General features: G+C 39.9%; 1 protein-coding gene across 4 annotated transcripts in view; it reads left to right on the top strand.

The window, feature by feature from the left end:
• SUGCT (succinyl-CoA:glutarate-CoA transferase) overlaps window positions 1-10437 on the top strand; it is an 861197-nt gene that overhangs the window by 688885 nt on the left and 161875 nt on the right. The gene's annotated exons all lie outside the window — the stretch shown is intronic.

Below are 10437 nucleotides of genomic sequence, written 5' to 3'. Positions count from 1 at the left end.
TTGTAGCGAAAGGAGGTGGTCTTAAGGGCCAGCACATTCTAATGAGCTCTGCTCTTAGTGAGTGTCCTTGGTCCAGTTACATACGCTGACCCACAATAGATGTATTTTATTTCTGGACTCAACCACTGACTATACCTGAGGTCTTTGGCAGGACATGATGTCTCCAGTTTGTCTTCCAGAAAAGCAAACATCCAGAGCATTCTTAGTTAACTAAGAGGTATACATGCTAAGTCACTTCAGTCGTGTCCGACTCTTTGCAACCCTATGGACTGTAGCCTACCAGGCTCCTCTGTCCATTGGATTCTCTAGGCAAGAATACTGGAGCGGGTTGCCATGCCCCGCTCCAGGGGATCTTCCTGACCCAGGGATCAAACCTGTGTCTCTTACATCTCCTGCATTGCTAGGCAGGTTCTTTACTACTAGTGTGCCTGGGAAGCCCACTAGAAGGTAAACTATACGCTAATAGTTACTATGCATTGAGTTATCTCTGTCAGACCCTGGATCAGGTGCCTAACATACACTATTTAAAAATACTCTTCCATCTCGCAAGGTGGATACTCATTTCTTTGCTTTAGGGATTTGGAAACCAGGATTCAGATTAAGGATGTCTTTAAGGTCACAGAGCAGGTGAGATGCAGGTCCCGTGTTCCAAGTGATGTGAGTCTGATTCTACAGTCACTGCACTGTATCCCCTTTTTGCTTTCCTTCTCCAGTGGAGAGAATCTGGTCTGATTTTAGACGGATGCACTTTCTTCTTTTAGAGAGCAAGCCCAAAATATTAAACTGTCTAGCTTAAGTGTAAAGTGAGTGGATTATTTCTGTACTTCATCCCTTCTCATGAAAATATAAATAAATCAATATAGGTACAGTCTTCCCAATTCTTTTAAAGAAGTAGCATCATAGAAGCAAGTCATCATATAATGTCAGGGGGGTGCAGGATACATATTTTTAAAACTTTTGTGTATTTATTAATTCTTTGGCCATGGGAGATGTGGGATTTTAGCTCCCCGACCAGGGATAGAAACTGCGCCTCCTGCATTGGAAGCACGGAGTCTTAACCACTGGACCACCAGGGAAGTCCTTGATACATGCTTTGAACACAGATGAGACTTTCAGAAATGGTTCAGGTTGTGGAACTGTTATTGCGCTTTTTTTCCTGTTTGTAAAGTTTCTGTTTAAAAGACTATTGGGTTGAGATATATTGTCCTTCAGTGTCAGCTAATCTCCTGACCTCTCACCTGCGGTCTGCCCATCGTGAACCTTTGCCAGTCTCCTGCCGAGCCACACTGCAGTTTGCAAGGAGGTGCCCAGCGGTAGCCTTCATCCTGTGCTGTGAGAGTCATCCAGGTGTCTGTGAGCTAGAACAAGTCAGCTCCAAATCGAGTCATATTCTGTGCTTAGAATCTGCTACTGATTCACAATGGGGCCTTTGAATTGGTTTTTCTTTTTCACTATGCCTCAGTTTCTCAATTATCAAAATAAGGAAAAAAGACGGGGGGACCACACATATTTTGAAGGGAGAGCTTCACCTTAGTGTGAAAGAATTTTTGTGTTTTTTTAGGACTTAAGCCCAAGTTTATTACATCATTACTTTTTATTTTTCTCATTTTTATGATTATTTCTCTTTAACTGGCATGTGGACCTTCCAAATCATGCGAAAAACCTTACTACCTGGGTTTGAGTTTTAATATTCTTCTGGAATTTTCAGTTGTTAACTAGTTACTGTTACTTTTGTAGAACTTAGAGGCAACATTTTATATCAGTGTTATTTTCTGTGTATTATTTTAATTTCGAATGTTAGCACTTCTCTCTGGAAGGGATATTTGACGCAGAAAAGTTTTGCACTTAGCTCAAAAATGCAATGTGCTAAATCAAACACTTGCCGATATACTAAAGGTGTAAACTAAAGCTGACCAGTCCCTAGTCGGCTGTCTCTTTTTCACCCCATGCCTGTGCAAGACATTGCTGATCGACCCTGGGTTCTTTCTTACCAAGCATACGGGTCATTTGACTTTAAAGAACCTTTCTTGATAAAAAGTTCAAACCTTCATTTGGAAGGGGCATGCAGGATAAAATCAATTTGTCATTCATGAAACAACGCCCTGTGTAATAAACACCAAACAAACATAAATTATTTATCCTCAGGGAGCGCTCTGCAACCCTAATGAAAAGACACTTTGTAGTATAGTGTAGTAGAGTGGAACCTATAGAGAAGATCCTAAAATTCTTACAGATTCTGTAATGAGGATCTCATCTACGGAAACTACTTTGTAAAGAAATGAAGTTTTGTGTTAAAAAAAAAAAATCTCACTAACAGAGGCAAGGATGAGAGAATTCGCTTTTCCACTGTAGGTGGCTTTTTGTAACACTTCATCTGGAGAGGTTGCCTGGATTCATGTTCACCAAACACTGGCAGAGCTCATATCCTTGTGCCTGGACCCAGATATTAGTCTCTTAGGATAGCTCCTACATTTTTTTTTCTCCTTAGCTTGAACACAAAGGCACATAGGCACATATGGAGGTAGCCTCAGATGGGACACTGTTATCTTTTTCCATGAACCTCAGGATTACTCTTTAGGAAGTGGTAAGATAATATTTTGTTAAGGGTTAGAGTAAAAAGACATCAGATCCAAACTGAATAGCTATATCCCTATTGGTGTTCCCTGTGTTCCCTTGGTGGGCTTTCTTTTTGTATTGGTTGGTTTTGTTTTTGTCATCTTTTTTTTCTGTTTAATTTTGTTTTTGTCATCTTTTAATCTAAATATGAGTGACATATTTTAGTGATGTGTGCTGTGCTGTGCCTAGTTGCTCAGTTGTATCCGACTCTGCGAACCCATGGACTGTAGCCCACTAGGCTAAAATCCTCGGGGATTCTCCAGGCAAGAATACTAGAGTGGATTGCCATGCCCTCCTCTAAGGGATCTTCCCAACCCAGGGGTCAAACCCAGGTCTTCCACATTGCGGGCAGATCCGTTACCAGCTGACCTAACAGGGAAGCCCAGTTTTAGTGATGCTTGATGTTAACTTGAGAGGAAGAATCAAGTGGCTTGCAGTATGCTAAGTGACCAGAAGCTGCACTAGGGGGTGCCCTCCTCCAGGAGTCCTGACATTGCCAGGGGTCTGGAGAGAGTTGTGTGTGTGCATGGTGCTGGATGCACTAGTTGGACTATCCCAGAAGGTCTTTAATCATTTCCTTGGGGGCCTTTGTTCTTCTCAAGGCTCTTTGGGTTACAAGAAACAGACGTGCACTTAAGTTGCCTCACGGGAAGCAGGATTTATTGAAAGTTCGTGCATGGGAGAAGCTGAATGACCAGCTTCAGCACGGACAGAAGCTCAGCGTCACTGCCCTGGCATCTCGGTCTCTCTGAACTATCCCGCACTGCCTCACTCTCCTCTCCCTTCCCACCTGGCTTCCTCTGTGGATCCGTAGTCACTCCCTGCTCATAAATCCAGCAGGTGTTTGACTTACTCTGGGTACCCCAGCTCTGCCTACCACTCCTTGTTAGCTGCAAGCCCCCGCTAACTAGCTCAGTGGCTTAACTCCCCACTTCTTGAGTCCACAGAGAGGATTTAGGCGCTGCTTATCTTTCCAAGTCAATCCATTAATCATAATGTCAGACAGACGGAGACCCAGAGGTTAGGTGCCCTTGAGTCAGGGCTTTCTTGGTTTAATCAGCTATGGCCAGAGGTTGCAGAATCAGATTGTATACATCGTGGCGGCCTTGGCAGTCTCTTCTTTAGACCTGTTTTCCCACCGCCCTTATAGGTATGAGGATACAGTGATCAAGCCTGGAATTAGAATTGTAAGAATAAGCTGGATTTGCCTGGGGAAGAGTGTAGCAGTGCAGGATCCATTTCCAAAATTGGCTCCAGAGAGTTTCAAGTTGTGTGTAGAAATTGAGACCATGTGAAATTTGCATCCATCTTCACTATTTTTTCCTCTGAGATAGAATGATTTCAGAAGCACTCATTTTTCCTCTAAATATCACCATTGGCTTATATCATAACTTAATGATCTAGGATTTCTCTCTGTCACCCAAAGGGAGGCAAAGACCACAAAGAAAGGACTCTACAGAATCAGAGTGGATCGTAGACATGGAGGCTGTGCATGGAGGCAAGGAATATTAGTTAAGATTGTACACCTGCTTGGTACCAAGCTTATGTTTTTCTTACCCTGACCTTTCAAATTAATGACATATGATGTTAATAGTAGCTAGGGATCAGACCTAAGAGCTGTGAAGTAATTTTTTGTGTAGAAATGTACTTCTGTGGTAGGTAATGTGGGGCTGAGAGTCTTGGATAAGGAGGAGATTTTCCACTCCATTGTTATTTTCTGGATGGCTTTTACCAAGTACAAGTCAAGCCATGATTAGAGACCATTTATCCAGCCCCTTTGGCCTCCTTCCAGCCTCCTAAGAAATGTTAACATGTACATTGACCAACACTCCCACCCCCATCTTGAGAAGAAGAGGTTAAGTATCACTGTGAACAGCACCCTTGGAGAAACAGATCAGGCAGGATGGCTCAGGGGTCTGAGATCCTGTCGGGTGTTCCTGCTTGTCTGTCTCTGTTTCTATCCTTGCCTTTGAAAAAAGTTGCCCAACCTCTTTCCGCGTCTCAATTTTCTCATCTGCAAAATGGAAATCCATTCCTCTCAATGACCTCTAAGGACCTTTGTGAAGTTTGCTTATTCATGATGCTAAGAATGCTTGGAACTTGTAAATACTTCCTGAGAAGAGCTGGTATCTTTCCTCTCCCTGTAAGAGGGGAGGAAGCATGCAGCATCTTTTCTGTTCATCTGTAATTTAGTCAGCTTGTGTACAGACTGCATTGAATCAAACGCTGAACTCCAATCCTAGTGTTTAAACATATTAAATACAAAATATGAGTAGTATAAATTGTGTGAAACACTTTGGTCTCCTACTTGGAGGCCTAACAAGATTTTGATGCAGGGTCACCGCAAACATTATACAGATGCTGCTGAGAGTAAGTGGAAGTCTTTTAGTTGGTGGCTGGAAAATAGTCTAACAGCAAAAGTACTGGAAGCCCATCACTGGGGGATTTATAAGTGGGCCAGGGAAAACTGAGGGGAACCAGTCTGCACTGCTCATGGGTGGGCAAGGCCTGGAGGTATTTGTTTATTTTATTTGCACATTAACTTTTATAATGCTATTTCTCTAAAGAGCACACAAAAGTTTTACAGATAACAGACTCCAAACTTTAAACTCTTCATCTTCCAGCAGCTTTGTAGGGGTTTGCTGCCACAATTAATCAAAAAGAACATCCACCTATTTCTCCGTTTAGAAAAATAAAACTTTAAGACAAGGGGGTTTTCCATCAGTGTTTAAGGATCGAGGAAACCACTGCATGTCTCTTTTTCCTGAGCTCTCAGTTCAGGATTTTCATTAATAAAAATACAATAGGTTTCACATGATGGAGGAGTAAAGAGAAGCATACTTCTGTGGGGGAATTATGGACAAACTACGAGGATGAGTGTCATCTTCCACGTGGAATTGTAACTTTTGTGGTTCTTGTTATCCACAGGATCTTTAAATTATGCATTTTTCTTTCTTCTTTTTTTCCAGAAGTGGTCCTTTTTGGCCCTTCTTTGCTCTGATGTTTGAGTAGTGACTTGTAATCTCTACATCACCATGATTGTATTTCTCCAAAGTTACATGGGATATGAACAGGGCACCTAGTGAACCTTTATAGCCTAAAAGAAATGTGGGGGCAGAGTGAGTACATGTGCATGTATGGCTGAGTCTGTCTGCTGTCTACCTGAAACTGTCACAACATTGTCGATCGATTATCAGATCAGATCAGATCAGATCAGTCGCTCAGTCGTGTCCGACTCTTTGCGACCCCATGAATCGCAGCACGCCACGATCAACTATACTCCAATGTAAAATAAAATGTTTAAAAAAATAAAAGGAAGGAAATATGAAACTCTGACCTTTTCCTTTTCACATCATGCTGTTTTCTGTTTCATCCTGGCCTGTATTTTTAATTTTACTATAAAAACCTAAAGTTTTTCATATTTTTCTCTGGGGCAAAGCTCAAGAAGAAAAGAAACTCTGAAGTGTGGTAGAAACTGTTGACCAGGAAAGTTTGAAAATGATCATGTTTTGTTTCAGTTTTCAGAAACCATAAGCTGACACAGAGAAACCTCGGCAATTACACATATCAGCGAACTCCTCTGTCTGAGAAGAAGGGAGAGATTTATGGAATCCACAGAGGCTGGGGCCACATAACCCAGTTTGAGCTTAGAAGGCTCTAGCTCCTTAATGCCAAGTCAATTTTGGAAATGATTCTCTTTTGCTGACAGTACCCTCATTACTGATTGTGTAGAGTAATTTATCAGGCATTTCTTAAAATAAACCCTTCATTTATACTAATAGGACTTGGCAGGAAGGAAAAATTGGCAGGACTTGGAGTTCCTAGGGTGGGTTTTTTCTTTTCTTTTTAAAATTTTTTCTGTCTTTAAAAAATTTAAAAACACCAATGTGGAAGAGTTTTAAACATTTTGAGGAAACAGTTTTAGGGGCCAGCTTGAAGTTCATTAAAGCATAAAGAATTACATTATAAATCTTCAAAATGGAAGAAGGGATATATTTCCAAGGATGAAGTGCACCAAAAGAAGAAAATAAGTACAATGTCACTGATTTTATCTTTCTGCATTCTTGGGGCACTGAGTTCCTCATGTTGAAGACTTTGTTACTTATTTTTGGTGTCACATGGGGTTTTGAAGGAGCTCATGTCAGTTTCCTTCTCTGTGTATAGTTATAGTCTCCTCCTTGAAGTTCCTATCAGCTAGCTGTTTCTCTTTAGTTATGCACATAATGTAGCAGTGTTGTTTATATATACCAAGATATTCTCAAGGCTTTCTGATTATCTGCATATTCTTAGCCTTGGGCTTCCAACAATACATTTCCATTTTACATTCCCTTGGAATTAAATGGACGTCACCAGAATTGATAACCTTGCCTCCAGAATAAAATGATAGCCATGTTATCATAATAATACTTACGTAACAACTGAAATTTCAGGCTAAGAAAAAAATGCTTCTGCCCTTCTTCAGCATTAGGGATGATTAAGGACTAAGAAACAAACTCTGGCAAATGTTCTAGTACAAGGGATACACACACACATACACTGCCGTATACCTAGACATGTATACCTACTACATGTACATAGATGTATTACATGTACATATAACACACATACTCATACACACATTGGTACACACATATTTGTGTGTGGATATATACAAATATATATTATAATGAAGTGTAAAGTTACAGCATGCGTTGAGGCTTTGGCATACCAGTAGTTACTTACGTTCAGACCGAAACAAAAAAATAAATGTTTTCTGAGAATGAATGGAATTCTTTAAAATTTCAGGAGTAATGTGGGTCAAGTGAAACTTACAATAATGGGTTAACAATTGTTTTCCTACCATTGAATTAGCAACTCCACCAGCTTCTCAGGCAAGACAGCTTCCTTAGCTGACTTTTCAAAATTGGATGGAAGTTTATCACTTTATTTTTATCCTCTTTCCTATGAAGACATTAGAGCTTATTTGTCAAAAACTCAATTTTTATATTGTTATGTAATGTTCAAGCTTTTGCACAATTGATATAGGTTTATGCATGCCTCCTCCCCAAAAATGTCCAGAAGAAAATACATCAAAATATTAATAATAATAATGTTATGATGTTAAGGATAACAATTCTTTATCGGTAGCAAGATTATGGATAATTTTTAACTTCTCAATTTTATTTAGCATTTTTTCTAAATATTATCAATATTATAATATTTTTCATATTTATAAAAATATTTCCATGAAAACAAGATAAAAAGGCATATACCTTATCTTTTAGAAGTACAGTATAGATAAATAGAACATTGTTTTTCCTAGAAAGTTTAAAATATTACTTTTTCTCAATAAACATTATCAGGGTTTTACATAGTTCTAGTGTATCCTTGATATACTTATTTTTATTTTTTTATATCCATGTTTTTTAAATGTGCTTCACTGATTCATCAATAACTTCTACTTCTTTACTTTTCTCATACTTTTATTGCCGATGTAAATATTTTTACTTTGTTTCCTTTCTTTTCACTTTCAGACTGTCCAGTATGATAAGAATATGCAAAATTTCCGGGTATCATCACTAGTGTATTTGGTTTTTGTCTGTGGTCTATGAAGAAGACAGGTAGTAAATACATGAGATTTTGAGGTTTCCTTATTTTCCTAATCAAAGGTTTCAAACAAAATCTTTATCAGAACTGCTTCTAGAGCCTCCAAATTTTGATCATTGCCTTTAATTTCAAGCTAAGGGACTAGAAAAGGTCTAGAAAAGTTCAAGGGAAACATGTATGTGGATTGGCACACAAACTCATTGTTCCTGAAAATAAGAAGGAGAATCCAGAAAGAAATTTCATTGTTGTTAAGGTTTAAAGCAGTGCGGTGGGTCTCATGCTTTGACCCTTTCCTGATTAAATCCATCTCATGAAATTGCCATGTTCTTGTTGAGCAAAAGCAACAGGAGACTGGAAGAATACAGTTATTTCATGATGAAGATTCTGTTTATCCTAGTAGCCTGAAGTGAAGTGAAGTGAAGTGAAGTGAAGTCGTTCAGTTGTGTCTGACTCTTTGCGACCCCATGGACTGTAGCCTACAAGGCTCCTCTGTCCATGGGATTTTCCAGGCAAGAGTACTGGAGTGGATTGCCATTTCCTTCTCCAGGGGATCTTCCCGACCCAGGGATCGATCCCGGGTCTCCCGCATTGTAGACAGATGCTTTACTGTAGGATACCCAAAACCTCAGGAACGTTCACTATACTCCTTTAATCTTTCTGACACCCAATTGCCTTTTCCTTCCCTATCATGCCTTTGTGGGAAAGGGAAACGGTGAATAGGAATGCGTGAGGGGACAACTTCCCACGTGTAGTTCTTCCTGTATGAGTGCTGTGTGGTTATAGGGTTGTGGTAGGATATTGGGGTTTGGTTGATTCTGCCCTAAGGATATTTCGTCTTGATCATGGTATCACTGATTAGTTAGACTTCCAGCCAGAAACTGAAGTGGAAATTGGGATTTTTATTAAAACTCTGCATAGTGACAACATTCTGAAGCTTGTCTTGTGGAGGCCAGCTGGTGCTAGGAAGGGGACATGTTTTACTCCTTGTGGTCTTGCAGTCTCCACTTTTTGGGGAATCCCACATAGAAGGAGACAGAACTTTCAGGCCCTATAGGCCAGCTGGCTTTAACAGGGTCAGAAAGCTTTTCCTAATTAGCTTGCCTGCGTATATCAACTGTACTTCAGTTTAAAAAAAGAAAGAGAGAAAGCTGAAAATAAATAAAAACAAAAAAATGAAAAATAAAATATTTTCCAAGGAACTTGGTAAGAATAAAAGTTTTGGATGTTTAATATTCTTATTTCTCCTTTGTTTTTCTTTAATATTGAGGAAGGAAACTTTTCAGACAGGTTCAGTCAATTTCCTCTGAAACTAATGAGCAAAACTAATTGGTCCATGTTAACTTTAAGGCAGGAAAGAGGCAGTAGGGGTTGCCCAGGAGGGGGAGTAAGACTCCAGCTCTGTGTGGGAGAGTCTCAGTCCAGTGCTAATCTCTGAAGGCCTCTAGCAGAAATGGCCCTCGCTCAATTATTGAGAAAATGTACTGATGTTGAGGTAGATATGACTGAATGTTGGTATATTTAGACTGGGATGCTAGATTTGCTTGTACCTCTGAACTTCTCAGTTTTCACAATTATCTTACCTGGATCACTATGATTTACTCACCCAGGAGGTTTTGGGTCCTGAGAAAATTAAGTCATGCCTTTTAAAATCATATAAAACTAATTTGCACCAAAAAGCCAGTTAGAGTCTAAGCTTGTAAAGGGCAGTGTTATCTGAATTATTTTTGATGCCTCAGTGCTGAGCCATGGGAGTGTGATTCAATCTGTGGTCACTAAGTGAATATGTATTAAATTGTTGAGTGGGAAAGGCCTTTGACAATGCCTAGATATATCTATCCATTTCTTTAGAACCTTCTTCTTAGTCTAAAAACCTAGCATGACAAGGGACTTCCCTGGTGGTCCTCTGGTTACGATTCTGCACTTCTGCTGGAGGGAGGGCAAGTTCAGTCCCTGGTCAGGGAACTAAGATCCCTTAATGCCACTGTGGCACAAAACAATTAAATAAATAAATAAAGCCTAGTATGCAAGTTGATATTGGCAGGATGGCTTGAGCCTTATTTTCAAACAAATAGAATCAGGTGGTTTAGAGCACAGAGAAGGCAATGGCACCCCACTCCAGTACTCTTGCCTGGAAAATCCCATGGACAGAGGAGCCTGGTGGGAGCTAAGAGTCGGACACAACTGAATGACTTCACTTTCACTTTTCACTTTCATGCATTGGAGAAGGAAATGGCA

Source organism: Bos indicus, chromosome 4 (assembly GCF_029378745.1).
Source record: "Bos indicus isolate NIAB-ARS_2022 breed Sahiwal x Tharparkar chromosome 4, NIAB-ARS_B.indTharparkar_mat_pri_1.0, whole genome shotgun sequence".
Classification (NCBI taxonomy): Eukaryota; Metazoa; Chordata; class Mammalia; order Artiodactyla; family Bovidae; genus Bos; species Bos indicus.
This window is presented reverse-complemented; position numbering and strand designations above follow the sequence as displayed.